The sequence below is a fragment of the Tiliqua scincoides genome, chromosome 5 (assembly GCF_035046505.1).
Source record: "Tiliqua scincoides isolate rTilSci1 chromosome 5, rTilSci1.hap2, whole genome shotgun sequence".
In the NCBI taxonomy this organism is placed as follows: Eukaryota; Metazoa; Chordata; class Lepidosauria; order Squamata; family Scincidae; genus Tiliqua; species Tiliqua scincoides.
The window spans coordinates 62,609,988-62,624,185 of record NC_089825.1 but is presented as its reverse complement, the minus strand read 5'-3'; positions in this window follow the sequence as shown (position 1 = coordinate 62,624,185).

Genomic DNA, 14,198 nt, shown 5'->3' with positions numbered 1-14,198 from the left:
CCTCTAGGACCATGCAGAAGCCCCTCTGAGGCTCCCAACGGGGTAGGAAACTGTGCTTCCTCAGAAGCACAGTTTATAGCATTGGGAAAGCATCAAGAAGCTTCCCCGACACAGGCTGAAGTCAAGCAAGGCTCTGTGAGCCTCAGGTGAGTGGGGGGGGGTGGATTTCCACACGGGTGCGGCCACAGCCCACAGGGGGCCATCATGGACCTTTGCCCTGGGGCGCAGGGCTGGGGAGATCTGCCACTGATTATCACCTTGGTACAGCAGGTTTTCACACACATTCAAATTAGTATCATGAAGCAATGGTAACTCAGATGCACATTCCAATTTACATTTGGGTGCACATCTGGATCTACAGCTGTAGTTCCTGATCCAGTAAAGAGTGTGTGCAAAGTATCATGTTGATGGACGCCCTGGGGCAAAACCCAGCCCTCAGTTTCCATCTTACCTTGAAAGTGCAAGGCAAATAAATAAATGAATGAATGAATGAATGAATGAATGAATGAATGAATGAATGAATGAATAAATAAATAAATAAATAAATAAATATTGTCCACATACCCCAATAATACATGAGACAAGAGGGTAGATTATAAGTGGGGCATACTTACTGACTTAACGTGTCTATCTTTTTCAGGAAGTTCTACCTCTCCTGACAAATGCAACCATTCAGTTGTTCCTTCTGCTCCATCCCACAGCACTATGTTTTCCTTGGTGCACTTCGAACACTTATCTGCGATCGGCATTTGTTCCAGCCTCCAGTATGCTCTAATGCGTTCTGCTTTCCTGCTGAACACCTCCCCCTCCAGTGTTTCAGACCAATAAACTAGCCCCATTGTCCCACCTTGCCTTGGGCAAGTGGAAAGGGGCAAAGATCCCTGAATACCTTATGGGATGGGAATTTTCCAAAACTTTGTAAAAAATGCCACCTTCTCTTGACACGTGTTTCTCCTTTTCTCTTTCCTATACATGATTATGTCAATTTTTATTTATCTTTGGGAGTTACTAGCAGTCCAGATCACATCATGAACATTGGTTTCAATACATAGATGTTACATTGCATTTGATCATGGGATTTGCTTGAGGCTCTGTCCCAGACCTAAAGGCAAAGTATTCATTTCTGTCTTATTTCCTTTCTGTATTCCCTTTAGAGCTTCAATCCTGAGTCAGTCGATTTGGTTGTACTTAAACACACATGAAATTGTCTTGATACTCTTCCCAGTGAACGCGGCAGGAGCTCCACCACTGATCTCAGAGATAGCCAGAAGGGGAGGAAAAGATAAATTATGTGTACAATATTGCAAAGCCTTAATATGTGGAAACCTGCTTAGAAACAAACGCATTTTCATTACTGGATATGATCTGTATTCTTTGCTGTGACTTCATTTCATTCATAGTTTCTTCTTCTTCTTCATTTCCTGCCTTCCTTCCCTTGGTGCTTTATCTGTACCCAGCAACAGGAACAAAACCGACAGGAGAAAGTTGTCTTATTTATTTTATTTGGAGATCAAGAGGGCAAATGTCTACATTTACTGACTTGGGGCTTTTCCAATAGTTCCGTGACTCAGTTATTTAGGTGTGTACATCTGGCATCCGTAACTTTTATTTCTGTGGAGATAAATAATAGTCAGAGGCTTTTGGAAAACTAGGTTCTGTTTCTTTGACAGTATTCCTTACGTTGAATGGGCTCAGTACTTGCTCAGGGTGAGTTCTTCAGAGTGCCAGAGGTGCTCTTTCAGTCTGCCTGTGTGCGTTTTGGGGGGGGGGGGAGCTTCAGTGAGATACAAAGACCCACTCCTTGATCCAATCCAAGTTAAAATGTGACAAAGCAGTGCATTTTCAGGGCAACCATTTATTTAGAGCAAATTCTTTATGTCTCATCATAACTAACATCAGCAGTATTTGGACAAATTGTGACCTTTTGTTTGTCTTTGAAGCAAAGGGACTTGTGCCGTTGTGATGCCTACCCAGTACACAGATCAAACAATAGCATGCCATCTGTGTAGAGAGCCTGAGGCATAGGCACATGTGGTCTAAAACACAGTCAGGGCTCCTTTGCCTCCCTAAACAGTGCCCCTGAAGAATGCTTTTGAAGCATCCATCCATTTTCCTTTTCAACTAAAATGAATTCTCAAGGCAGGTAACATGAACAAAACAAATAATGTACAAAGACAATCCTAAAAACAATCACTACCACCCTAAAAAAGCAGGGGGGAAAAACAACCCAAGATCCTGTGTAGAACACATGTGCAACTAAGTAAGACCCAGACTTAATTAAACAGCAGGATAAAATCATTTAACAAAAAGGTTCGTGATAGTGATCAAACCCCCCCAAACCCCCAGATGCCTCAGTGAACTAGAAAAAAAAATCTCAACAGGAAACCAAAAAGGACTCCAGATGAGTGTCTGGGAACCTTAATATCTGTGTTCAGCTTTTGCCCACAAGCCATTTAATCTCTTGTATAGAGTATGCAAATTGTTGAGTGCACCAGACTATCCAAACAGAGCACATACTAAACTTCATGAACATTGGATGTGTTGAGTTAGTAGAGACTCCAGCTTGGGTCCTTTGGTCAATACATACAGGATTTCACTAAATCTCTTGTGCAAAAGGTATGGATTGACCAAGGTATACAGATTGGAATGAATTAAAGATATGGGCTGGCAATTGCATCTCACTCATCAGCTTTTAACAACATACACAGAAAACCAAAGCCAGAGCAGAAACTGGGAGCAGAAAGAAGAGTTGAATGCTTCAAAATCAGCATAGTAAAAAAAAAACATGTTCAGGATTGGAGACCATTAAAAGGGAAACAAATGATGTAGTTTGGGGTCATCTCTACAATGAGAAGGAAACAGGATCCTTGAGGTTAGATTGAATCCGATTGTGAACTGAGAAGCTGTTGATTAGGTGTGGAATGTTTTGAGATGTATTCCAGTTAGAAAGCTCCCAGCTGACTCCAGCTGTAGAGAGGTCTGGGGTGTCAAACAGAAGATTGACATTTATAGAGTAATCCAAATGACTAGAACTATATAAAGGGAACTTGCTAGACTTAACAAAGCAAGACACCATACTGACCTACAGAGACAGCATCATCTGCTACTTCCTCCCAACTTACTTCACTTAAAGAGTCTAATCCTACCCAACTTTCTAGCACAATGCAGCTGCAAAGCAGCCCCAGGTTAAGTGACAAAGCATTTTCATTATTTCTTTAGTGTATTTTCCCCCTGCTTTCTCCCCCATGCATTGAGGAGGTCTTCGTGACTGCTCCCCGCAGGATTTAGCACATACCCCATTGGCATGCCTGCATTGGCGCTGGAAAGTTTTGTAGGATTGGTCCCTCACTGCCCAATCCAAGCCCCCTGGCTTGTTGGCTGCTGCATCCAGCCACAGGTAATGATGGAAAACACCTTTGTGTTGGCTATGGAATGGTACCTGACCAGACTTTGCAGATCTACACCAGCTCTTTTGCTTGTGTAGCTCTGAGGAGCCTGCAGGGGGTGGATTGGGGACTGATGGGGGTTTAGGATATGGCAACTGCTGCTGCCACTGCTATCCGCCCCATCCTGCCCTGACTCACCCCAATCCCCACCAGCAGCTGAGGAGAAAAAAAGGAGCCGGGAGAGTAAGAAAAGAGGGGATAGATCCAGTACGCACCATCACCGACAGATCTACCCTCTCCCACAACCTCTCCATCCATGCCTTGCCCCACCACTGCCTTACCTGCTCTGACAGTTGTGGCAGGAAGTGCTATGGCCTCTTGCGGCAGTGCTCCCAAACAGCCGCTAACAGAGCATTCCGTGCAATGTTGGCAGCCATTTTGAAGCAGTAGAAGTGTCCACACTCCAGCCAGCAGCCCATCCTGGTGCCTTCCTGCTGGTGCCAGCAGAGTGACAGAGGCTCACTGGAGCAGGTATGTCCAGTGCAGAGGTGGGGGAGGGGGCTGAGTGGAGCAGGAGGAGGATGGAATAGGGAGGAGATGGGCTGGGGTGGGTGGAACAGACCTGGGAGGGGCCAGGACTGGCGGCACAACTGCAGCTGAATCTCGAGGCTCTTCCCAGGCCTGATCTGCCTGCATGGATCAACATGGACATGCACCAATCATATTGCTGGTGCAGGTCCGCAGCTGCTGAGGGTAATGGTCCCTTACCCTGAGGAGACTTCCAGAAGCCAAAGAACCTCATGGGATGCAGTGTAGCCTGCACCAGCACTGCTTGAGGATTTAGGTTGGATTGAGCTGTCCAAAGCATTAGAATTATTGATTTCAACAGCAACCCCCTTTTGTGTGTGTGCGTGTGTGTCTGTGACTATGAATTCTGCTGGCTTAACCATCATTTAGACATAGTGTTATCATAGGCTTCCACAATGGGGCAGAGCAAACTGCAGATGTCAACAAGAAAAATGTCCCATCTAATGAAGAACTATTGCGTTTTGCTTATATGACAGATTACCCCTTCTTGCTTGTATGCCAGGGTAGTTTTAGAAGCTGAATGACTGTCACATATGACTTTCAAATCAAGGACTTTTTCATCGGTGGGCAATCAATTTTTTCATATTCTCTCCATAACGCTCTATCTTCAGGCTGGCAAAGAGAAGTGATGGGTGCTAACCAAAGTAATTTGAAGTGGGACACCAGGTGGGACTGGGGAGGGTTCACTTTTAAGGTTGGCACAGTTTACGCATTTCTATAAGTGGGTATTACAGTGCAGATAACTCACAATACAAAATATCCCATCTTTCAAAAATGGAAGCCAAACAATTTGGCAGAGACTTTATGATTCATATGATGAACACACCCAGCCTACAAGAGTTACAATGGGGCTTGGGCAGATGGACTGTATTCCTAATTATTAGCTATATCTATGGTAAGCCATCTATATGACACTATTGCAAAACCAATATGAATTTCTGCTCATTTTAACTTGCTTCAGTTCTTGCATATCTTTGAATTAGAGTCTGATAGCAGAATGCAAATGGCTATAGGCTACAATCTGACATTGCTGAATTATGTTCCCTTATAATAATATAAATTATTATCATTAATATTATGATAATGGGAAAGGAGCTCATTGTCATTCCTGGATTGCTATGAAATCTAGTTGTAAATACTCTGGTTCTTATCTATTCAAGTAACTCATTATCGCAAAGTTGTTTAATGGGAGGAGATATCCATCTTCCTCTTATCAAGACAGAAGCTTGGGCTCTTGTCCAACTCCAGCACTGCTGTGTGACATTGAACTGTGTGTGTGTGTGTCTGTACACATGTACACACACAATTTAGTATGGTTAACTCTTTGAAGGAGATGTTGATCATACATTGTCTCTCCCTGGTACCCAATGAAACTGCAAAGGCTATACAACGTATATTAAAAGGCAGTAAAAACAGTTTACAGTACAAGAGGGAAACCATTTTTGCTGTGAGACTCTCAGTTATTTTTTAAGCTGCTATAGTAACCATAATATCTTTACTTACATTAGGTTAAGGGGTTCCTCTTTGTGCCTTGGATTTATCTTAATGACTAGCTAAATCAAATGAGATTTTACCTTGATTGGTAAAATCAAGTTGATCAGTTGTTTCATGCCAATCAGGCTGCAATCCTAATCACACTTTCCTGAGAGTAAGCCCCATTGAACAAAATAGGACTTACTTCTGAGTAGACCTGGTTAGGATTGTGCCTTCAGTTGCTTAGGTCCAAACCCTCCAAAATCTGAATTGGCTTGGGGGTATTCTAAAGATTCTGACCTATATTGTACCGTATAAATCAGAATGCACTCCTCCTCATGCTCCAGTGCAATGTTGCTGGTTTTGGTGTTGCACTGGTCCAGCCAAGCATCCAGGATAAAGCACTGATTTAAGACTTTATTGTGAACAGTCTTCCATGTATCAGATGCAGGTAGAGATGGGTCATGGTAGAGGCCAAGTGGAGAGACAGCAATGCTAAACTCAACTAACTCAACTAGTTTTAATGTAAACATATTCTTTCCCATAAAATGTAAAACTTAAGCAAAAACAAACAAAAAAACAAACATATAGAATGGTTTAAATTTCATGAATGAAGCCCAGAGGCTTGAATTTTAAAAGCCTCTGCAAATTAATGAATGTTGTCCTACATTTCCATGTACATAAAAGTTGTGGTAGCTAATGAGCTCTGTTTTGTAGTAGTATTGTGTTTCTGCATTTCCTGCTTATGTTGAACTCTAACCGCTAGAACCATTTTCCAAACTTCAGAGCCATTACTTTTTATAGTAAATAATTGAAGTCCATGGATCAAATTGCTGTCAGGTTCAAAAATTAGATTGGGCATTTTGCAGATCGTGTGAATGAACTATATAACAACCAATTCAAGGTTAAAAAACAAAAAAACCTTTGGTGTAAGAAAAGTGGCACTTACAAATGTACTCCTACACCAAGAAGCAAATAAATTATAAATTGATTGCTGTCCTACCTCTTGTGTCACGTAAGCCATAAGCATCCAGTACAGTCTCATATATTTTGCTCTGAGCAATTTTGAGGGAGGTCATAAAAGGTCTGCAAGGCAAACAAAAATGTTGCAAGAGGGTGTAAGCTGCAGGTCTCTGCTCACCTTCTTCTTCCTCTTCTACCTTCTTCAGTTTTGCTGTGGTTTCTTCTGAGACCTACTCAACTTTTTAAGCATAAGTCGCTGCTTTAGTTGCTATGGCACAAGCCTGGACTAGCTGAAGGGGCATCACCTTTGTGAAATGACATCACCGTCATCAACAGCTGAAGTAGCAGGCTTCAGCTGAAGTGGACTTCTCAGAGGCATTTGGTTGCTAGACAAGGATAGATCTTTGGTCTGATCCAGCAGGGCTCTTTTTATATAAGGATAATTTCCCCCTATATATCCCTTTTCTGCTTTTTATATTTTTCTTATATGTTTTTTTTTTATATTCCAAAATTTCTCCACCCCACAGTAACTTTTCATAGCATCAGATTATATTGAACTACAGTAAATCCTGACTTTTATAAGTAATTTCATTATAAATTCAGGCAGTCTAAAACAGTTTTATTTTTTCTTGGATGGTGGTGTTATCCTTAAAAAAAAGGGCTGAAAGTGATGTTATAACAGTGTTAACATGGTTTTATTCCAAATTAATATTTTAATCAATTTTAAAGCATCTTTATCAAGTGTGATCACTGTCATATAGGTGGTATATATGTGTTTTTTTTATGTCTGTGGCTGTCAGGAGGCATAGCCACAGGAATAAAACAGGCATAAAACACATCACACGCACACATACACACCCTGAAGAGCACAACTACATTGTCAACTATTTGAATTAAACTTAAAGGAGCCATTTAAGATTTGCATGCTACTTACAGCTTGGAAGGAGTATCTTCCTTCTCAAGTGTTTTTTGGGCCTGCATTCATTGGATCAGGACCATTCTAGTGGCATTGCATTCCTCTCAGTCTGCCCTTTCCAATGGACCCAGGCATGTTGCCTACTCATGAGTAAATGCACATTGTGGCTCAATTTCACTTTCCATAGGGCTTCATGCATTTTCTGTGGCAGCTTCTGATCATGTTCAGAATATTCTACAGCCTGTTCAAGCAACAGATATCTGAGGGAGTGAGGGGCTTTAGAAACACAGTCAAAAGCACTTAGGATGATCCACAAACAGTCCGCAGCCACTTTAATAGATACATGGCGGTATTATTTTGTTTACTGAGCAGGATATTGCATGTTGTCATTTTATAAGCCCAGTTTTGTGTTATGGTGGAGTTATTTCATTTTTATCATTTTACCATTTTAGACTTTCCCTAATTATAAGTCGTTTTAAAGTTGTTGAGGGGAAAAAAAAAATTCCTGGCTGGGACCACTGTCTGTGTGGAGTTTGCTCATCTCCTTATGTCTGCATGGATATCCTCCGGCACTGAAAGCTCACATTTATTTCAGTATTAGAAGTGTGTATTTCAGGACTTCTAATGGTGATTTTTTTTTGTGAAAAATGATAACTTGGAATAAAAACACATAACAATGCATTTTGCCTTTTCCAATTTTTGTACTTACCAAAATTTATGAAAAAATAGCACCATTTTCAAATACCTCTCTAGTTATAAATTGCTTTGATTGAAGCTGCAGTTTCCAAGAACCTATGGACCACTTTAAGTGAGGACTTGCCCTATGACATAGACTCTGTATGCCTATGACATAGACTCTGTGTATGTCATAGTCCAAAGCTCTCAGGAAACGAGTTGTAGGCACAGAGTGAGCATCAATTTTTGGAGAGAAGAAGAGCAGGAGAAAAAAATTTTTCCCCCATGTCTAGTTAGTTGCCTAGTTCATCTGCCTTTAATCTCATATTTGCATCAATTATGCATTCTTACAGTAGCTGCTGATGTAGTTAGTCAAATGGTGAAATATCCCATTTGATGTTCCAAGACTGGAGTCAGTTTCCTGAATCTAAATTGCCTGATTTATTTCTGACATAACCCTTTTGACATATCAATGGCTATAGTGAGAAGCCATCTTGAGGCATTATTTGAATCAACTGAGAGAAAATGCACAAACTGCATTGTCATTTTATTTTATTTTATTTTATTTCAGTTGACAGAGCAAATAAAACAGTTTATTGCATTTCAGATGAGTTCAAGGCAAAGGTGTTGCAGTTAATTGCCAAAGCCATCTTCATGGGCTAAATCCCCATGACCTCTCGTCTTTTTCCCGTTCTACAAGAATGGAAAAACTTGTGCTTCTAGTGGGGGGATCATAACCGCTCAAATTGCAGTGTTGGGATGATTTCCAGCCATATCCGCCCTTTCAGTTCCAATTATAGGTGCTAATGTAGCAGTTAAAGGTCAGAAATTGCTCCCAGCTAATGCTGTCTGCTCATCTCCTACAATGGCAACCAAGAAATTGCCCTGTCTGTTGCAATTAGGTGTGCTAATAGGTGGCGAAAGGTTACCACAAATACTCAAGTCAAATGTACTGGGTGATGCAGCTATAAATAATATGGAGTTATGTTTAGATACCTTTCTCTATTAAACTGGACAAGGCACTTAGGGGTCACTCCTATGCACAGTCAAACACACGCACACATTGCAGTATAATGGAGCTTATTAATGTTCATTAATACCAAGCCCTAGCTCAAGGACTCAAGTTTGGTCACAGTGGGTATGCATGGGCAATATGGCTCATTGTGATGGCCACAGAAAAAAACAGGCTGCAATCAAAGTCTCTACACAAGCCCTGTCTGTCACACACTACTGCCACAATGAATGGAAAAGAAGAGAGAAGTGGATCATTCTTGTCCATACCTCTGTCCACATGTTTTGATACAGTGACACATTGAGAACATTGCTCATCCCTCCCCTCATTCAAAAATGAATAGTGTATGGAGAATATATTTTCTAAAGACTCCGTGTTGCCTGAAGCATGATGTCAGCCCATGGACACACTTCTGTTGACCCCTTTGCACTTTTGATCTGCTGCTGAGTCAATGAGAAACAACACTCAACTTGCTTACTCTCTCCTGCAGCCTCCCTTTATATTTTCCCACTTGTTTCATGCATTGGCTCCAAGCAAATTCCACTGTCTTTTATTCATCTGTATCCTCTTCATGGGGAGAAACATTAAGGAAGTTGATTAGGCAGCCAGGGGTACTGAGTAATCAGGCTACTGGCCTCCTTATTCTTCTCTTTTCCTGAATTTCTTGTTAATCAAAATCAACATACTTTAAGAACAAATCCCAGATTTCCTCCATGGAACTAACAACATATAATGCGACTCATATTCTTGCCACTATTTGCTCCTTTCATCTCATTGAATCTAATACTTCCAAGCACAGAACTAAAGAGAAAGGAATTTTTTTTCCCCTTAACAAATTACACATTTTAAGCTCAGCTTTATATAAGACATAGTTACCTCAGGACATTTTTCTACATGGTGTAATCTTCTCCCAATAACTGACAGAGCTCCATTGACATTCTAACTTCACAACATCACAATCCCTCCTTGATTTCTGGGTGCTGATTTAAGGCCTGAGGTGCTGCTCAACCATTCCATGATGGGAGGAATTGGAGGGTGCTGGATAAAAATACTCACCAGAAACAACCATGAGTTTAACCCAATCCTATCTAACTCCCCCGTGCATCCTGTGAGGGAGTTCTGGTTGCTGGATGTCTTCTCAAGGTAACCCTGTTTCACCCATCGCCCGCCATGTTGGCAAGGTAAAAGAGGGAAGACAGCTCTTCAGATTCTGCAACTCCCCCTAAGACCCACTGCTTCTTGTATGTCTCAAACTTCTCCCACTTCCCAAAATTTACCACCCAGAAGTTGTCAATATTGAGGACTCACACTTGGAAACTTATGCACCAGAGAAGGCATCTTGGTATGCAGAAGACTCTGAGACTGGTAATGTCTCTGTCTCTGGACTTTCTCATAAGAGGCCATCAGGAAACATTCTGTAGGAACTCTCTTGCAATGATAATGAAAACAGAAAGAAGAGATCATTTGTACTTTGCACTCTAACAGCCCAATCCTATCCACACTTTCCTGGGAGTAAGCCCAATTGACTCTAATGGGACTTACTTCTGAGTAGACATGCATAGGATTGGGCTCTCACTCTTCAATATTCCACCACATGTTGAAAAAACATGAGATTTATCCAGTTTGGATCCCTAAGACTTTTTTAGGCCTTTTGAAAACACACAGTCACAACGTGGGAGGCCCATGGCTTCCATACAGTGATACCATCCATTGATTGGCTCTCTACATATGCTCTGGAAGCCTGCATGGAGGAAGCCTGCACACATGCAACTTACAGCCCAGTCTTATCACCTGTTTACAGGAACTCATGCTCCGCTGTCATAGATGCAGCAGCACCAGTGTAAATGGCATGGTGCTACGGAGTCCAAGGCAGCTGGCAGGGGAAGCAGCCACTGGTTCTCTGAGTGCACCAATGGTCCACCCAGGCTGCACTAGAGAAGGTAAGGCTGCATTTACAGAGGGTGGGTTATGGGAAGTCATGGGCAGGCCATGGGGGGTTTGGGGAGGGAGAAGGCAGAGGTGGGTGGAGTGGATCTTGGCAGCAAAGGAGCATGCCAGATACTATCCTCAGTTTTCCAACCCATTGCACCCCCTTCTTCTCCTCAAATTTATGCCAGCTACATAGCTGGCATGAGTCTGAGGAAACCTATAGGCAATCAGGCAGCCTACTGGGAAGTAAGTAAAAAAGTTTTTTTTACCTCTTGCTGGCTATCTGGTCACTTCCCCACCCCCCCCCCCAAAAAAAAACACACTACAGCATGCAGTGCATGTTCCGGCAGCACAGCTGCATGGCATTAGATGGTGGGGGGGAAGCACTGGGCTCTTAGACACATGTAGGGTCTTTAGGCACAGGGCCAACCAATTCATGGATGCTGTGGCTGATCTCAATGCAACCACTGTAATCTTGATTCCCCACTCCAAGCAAGTGCCACAAGCTTTTAGAGCAGTGGTTCCCAACCTTTAAGAGCCCGCAGACTACTATGGCAAAAATTGGAATTATCGTGGACCGCATGTAACCCTCCCATCCCCACCCCCCTGCACAAAAAAAATACAGCTAAATTTGTAATAATCAGACAAGATTTATTAGATTTATTATTTACAGAGTTTTGTGGGTTGCTGCTTTTGTTGTTGGCTGTGGGCAAACTGTTCCCCACTGACTCTCTGGTTCTCTCTGGTGTTCCGTGGAATAGCACTCACTTGGCTAGATGCTGGAAGTGATTTAAGAGGAGTTTTTTTGTTTTGTTTTTTTCCCCCTGAAACCTCGCAGACCACTTCTCAGGGTCTCACAGACAACCTGTGGTCCATGGACCATGGGTTGTAAACCAGTGTTTTAGAGGGTCTGAAAAGAGCAGGCACTGAACTAAAGCTGAAAAATTAGAAATCAGTATAGAAGAAGTGCAGAAGTGTATACACTAAGGAGTACTTTTTAAGGTCCACGAGAAAATAAAAAGTTAAAATGTATCCTTTGGTCTTTCTGTTCATGAGCTTTTAACCTTTATGGATCCCTGAAGGAGAAAATGATTTACATGTTAAAAGGATGATTATGTATTTTCAATGCAGGAAAAAAGGGGGGAGGTTTTCTCTCAGACCAACTGTAACTTTCACATTAAAATTGCATTAAACTCCTCAGTTTTTCTGCTCAACAATTTTCCTATTCACTGTTTCCCAAATGACAGAAAAACCTCTACCCAGCTCAGCTACTTTATCTTCCCCAAGGGGGTGTTCAGCTGCAGACTAACCTTTTAGATTATCATAGGATCAGTAATGTGGGTCTTGTGTAAACTGATCTTTTAAAAAATAAGTTCAAAGACCGGGACGATGAACAATGAACAAATATAGAACGAGAACGTACCACCTTGGCTTTGTTAGCAAGAGAGAGCTTAATATGTGATAAAACAAACCAGAAAGATCCATTGAAAGGGATTAGAAAATCCTACGGTCAAATAAAAAGTAACTATAGGATGAAGGAGAACCCCAGAAGACTACAGCAAATGCAGTCATTCTACCCCCCCCCAAAGGAGCGTGTGCCTCTTTGATCTGTAAAACATATCCAGCTTTTCTATTGCTACCACTGAAGGTGACACTGTTGTAGAAAGAGGGGTAGCTAGCAAAAAACAACAAAAAACAAAGGCATCTAGCCAAGTGACTCCTAATCTGAGAACGTTCAAAGGAAGCCAAATTGAGTTTCTATGAGATCAGAGAAAGTCATCAAAGGGTTTCTGCACATCCCTGAAAGAGAGCATATTTCTGTGGACTCTTCTACATAACATGGGGTTTCTGAAATGACGCATGTCACAAAAGCTCCCATACCATTAGGATAAAGTCTGAAAGAACAGTGTTGATCTTCTGTCTAGAGTTTCATTCTCTTGTTGATACAAATATAGCAAGTCCTCACTTAAAAGTGGTTGATAGGTTCTTGAAAACTGAACATTTAAATGGAATGACTCATAACGAGACCAATTTTACCGCTGGCTAGTTAATACTGCATACGTAAACAAGAATTTCGTTCGTACAGCATACTTCTCATCACAAAAACATCACCAAACTTCTAAATAAAGACCCCAAACAGACAAATTCCACACAGACAGTGGCCCAGGCCAAGAATCAATTTTTTTTCCCCCTCAAAAACTTTATATTGAAATGACTTAAAATGAAACAACTTTAAGTGAGGACTTGCCATACACTAAACTCATTGTAGTAGTGGAACTAGGGGTGCCTTGATGAGGGAAAGTGGATTTAAGAAAACTGAGAAACAGTGATGCTAACTAGGGAAGAAGAGGCAGAAAGTTGAGAAAAGGAGAGGCCAGGAAGGAAGGAGGTAGGGTTGCCAATTTTCCAGGATTGCCCTGGAGTCTCCAGGAATCGGCATTAATCTTCAGGAGACTACTGAAAGCAATCTTGAAGATTTTAATAGCACCTCCAGGAATCACATTGTGTGGGGGGGGGGGGGCGGGGGGGAATTCTCCAGGAATATCTTCAGTCGGTTGGCAACCCTAAAAGATGGGTCTGGAAGAAACAAGGATCCTAGAGGAGGAGGAATTAGGTGCTGCATGGTTGAGAGAGCTTTAAAAGCTGGGGAACTGGGGCTAGAGAACCTGTCTGCTCAGACAGATCAACAGATTTGGACACCTAACTTCACAGTCCTCTGCCATCTGATAAGTAGTGGGGCACCACACAATGCATGGCTTTGGCAGTAGTGGCTCCTAGAGTATGGAGCCTTCTCGCCAGGAAGGATCACCTGATTTCTCACCAGGGAGGGTCACCTGATTTCTTTGTTTGAGTTCTAGGCAGCAACTTAAGGCCCTGGGATGGCTGAGGGCACTGCTCTTCTTATTTCATTCTTATTCTCCTTATTTCTTCTTATTTCATTATTCATTCTTTTCTTGCTGTTGGTGGTGGAAATACTACTGCTGCAATTTAATCACCATTTTTGAATTTAATCTAATTATATTTGCTGAGGCATAAGCCATTTGTAGTTCCTTTGACCGAAAAGCAGGACACATGTATTTTAAATGAATAAAATGATGGGAAAGGGAGATCCAAAGGTGGGCTCAGTTTCACACATTTATCTGAACAAGCAAGTAACGTTTGGGCAGCAAGTCTATGACAAAACAATAAACAGTCTGATTCTGACAGCGTATTACGCCAACAAAATTATGCCAGGCATTCAGGTGGCATAACACAC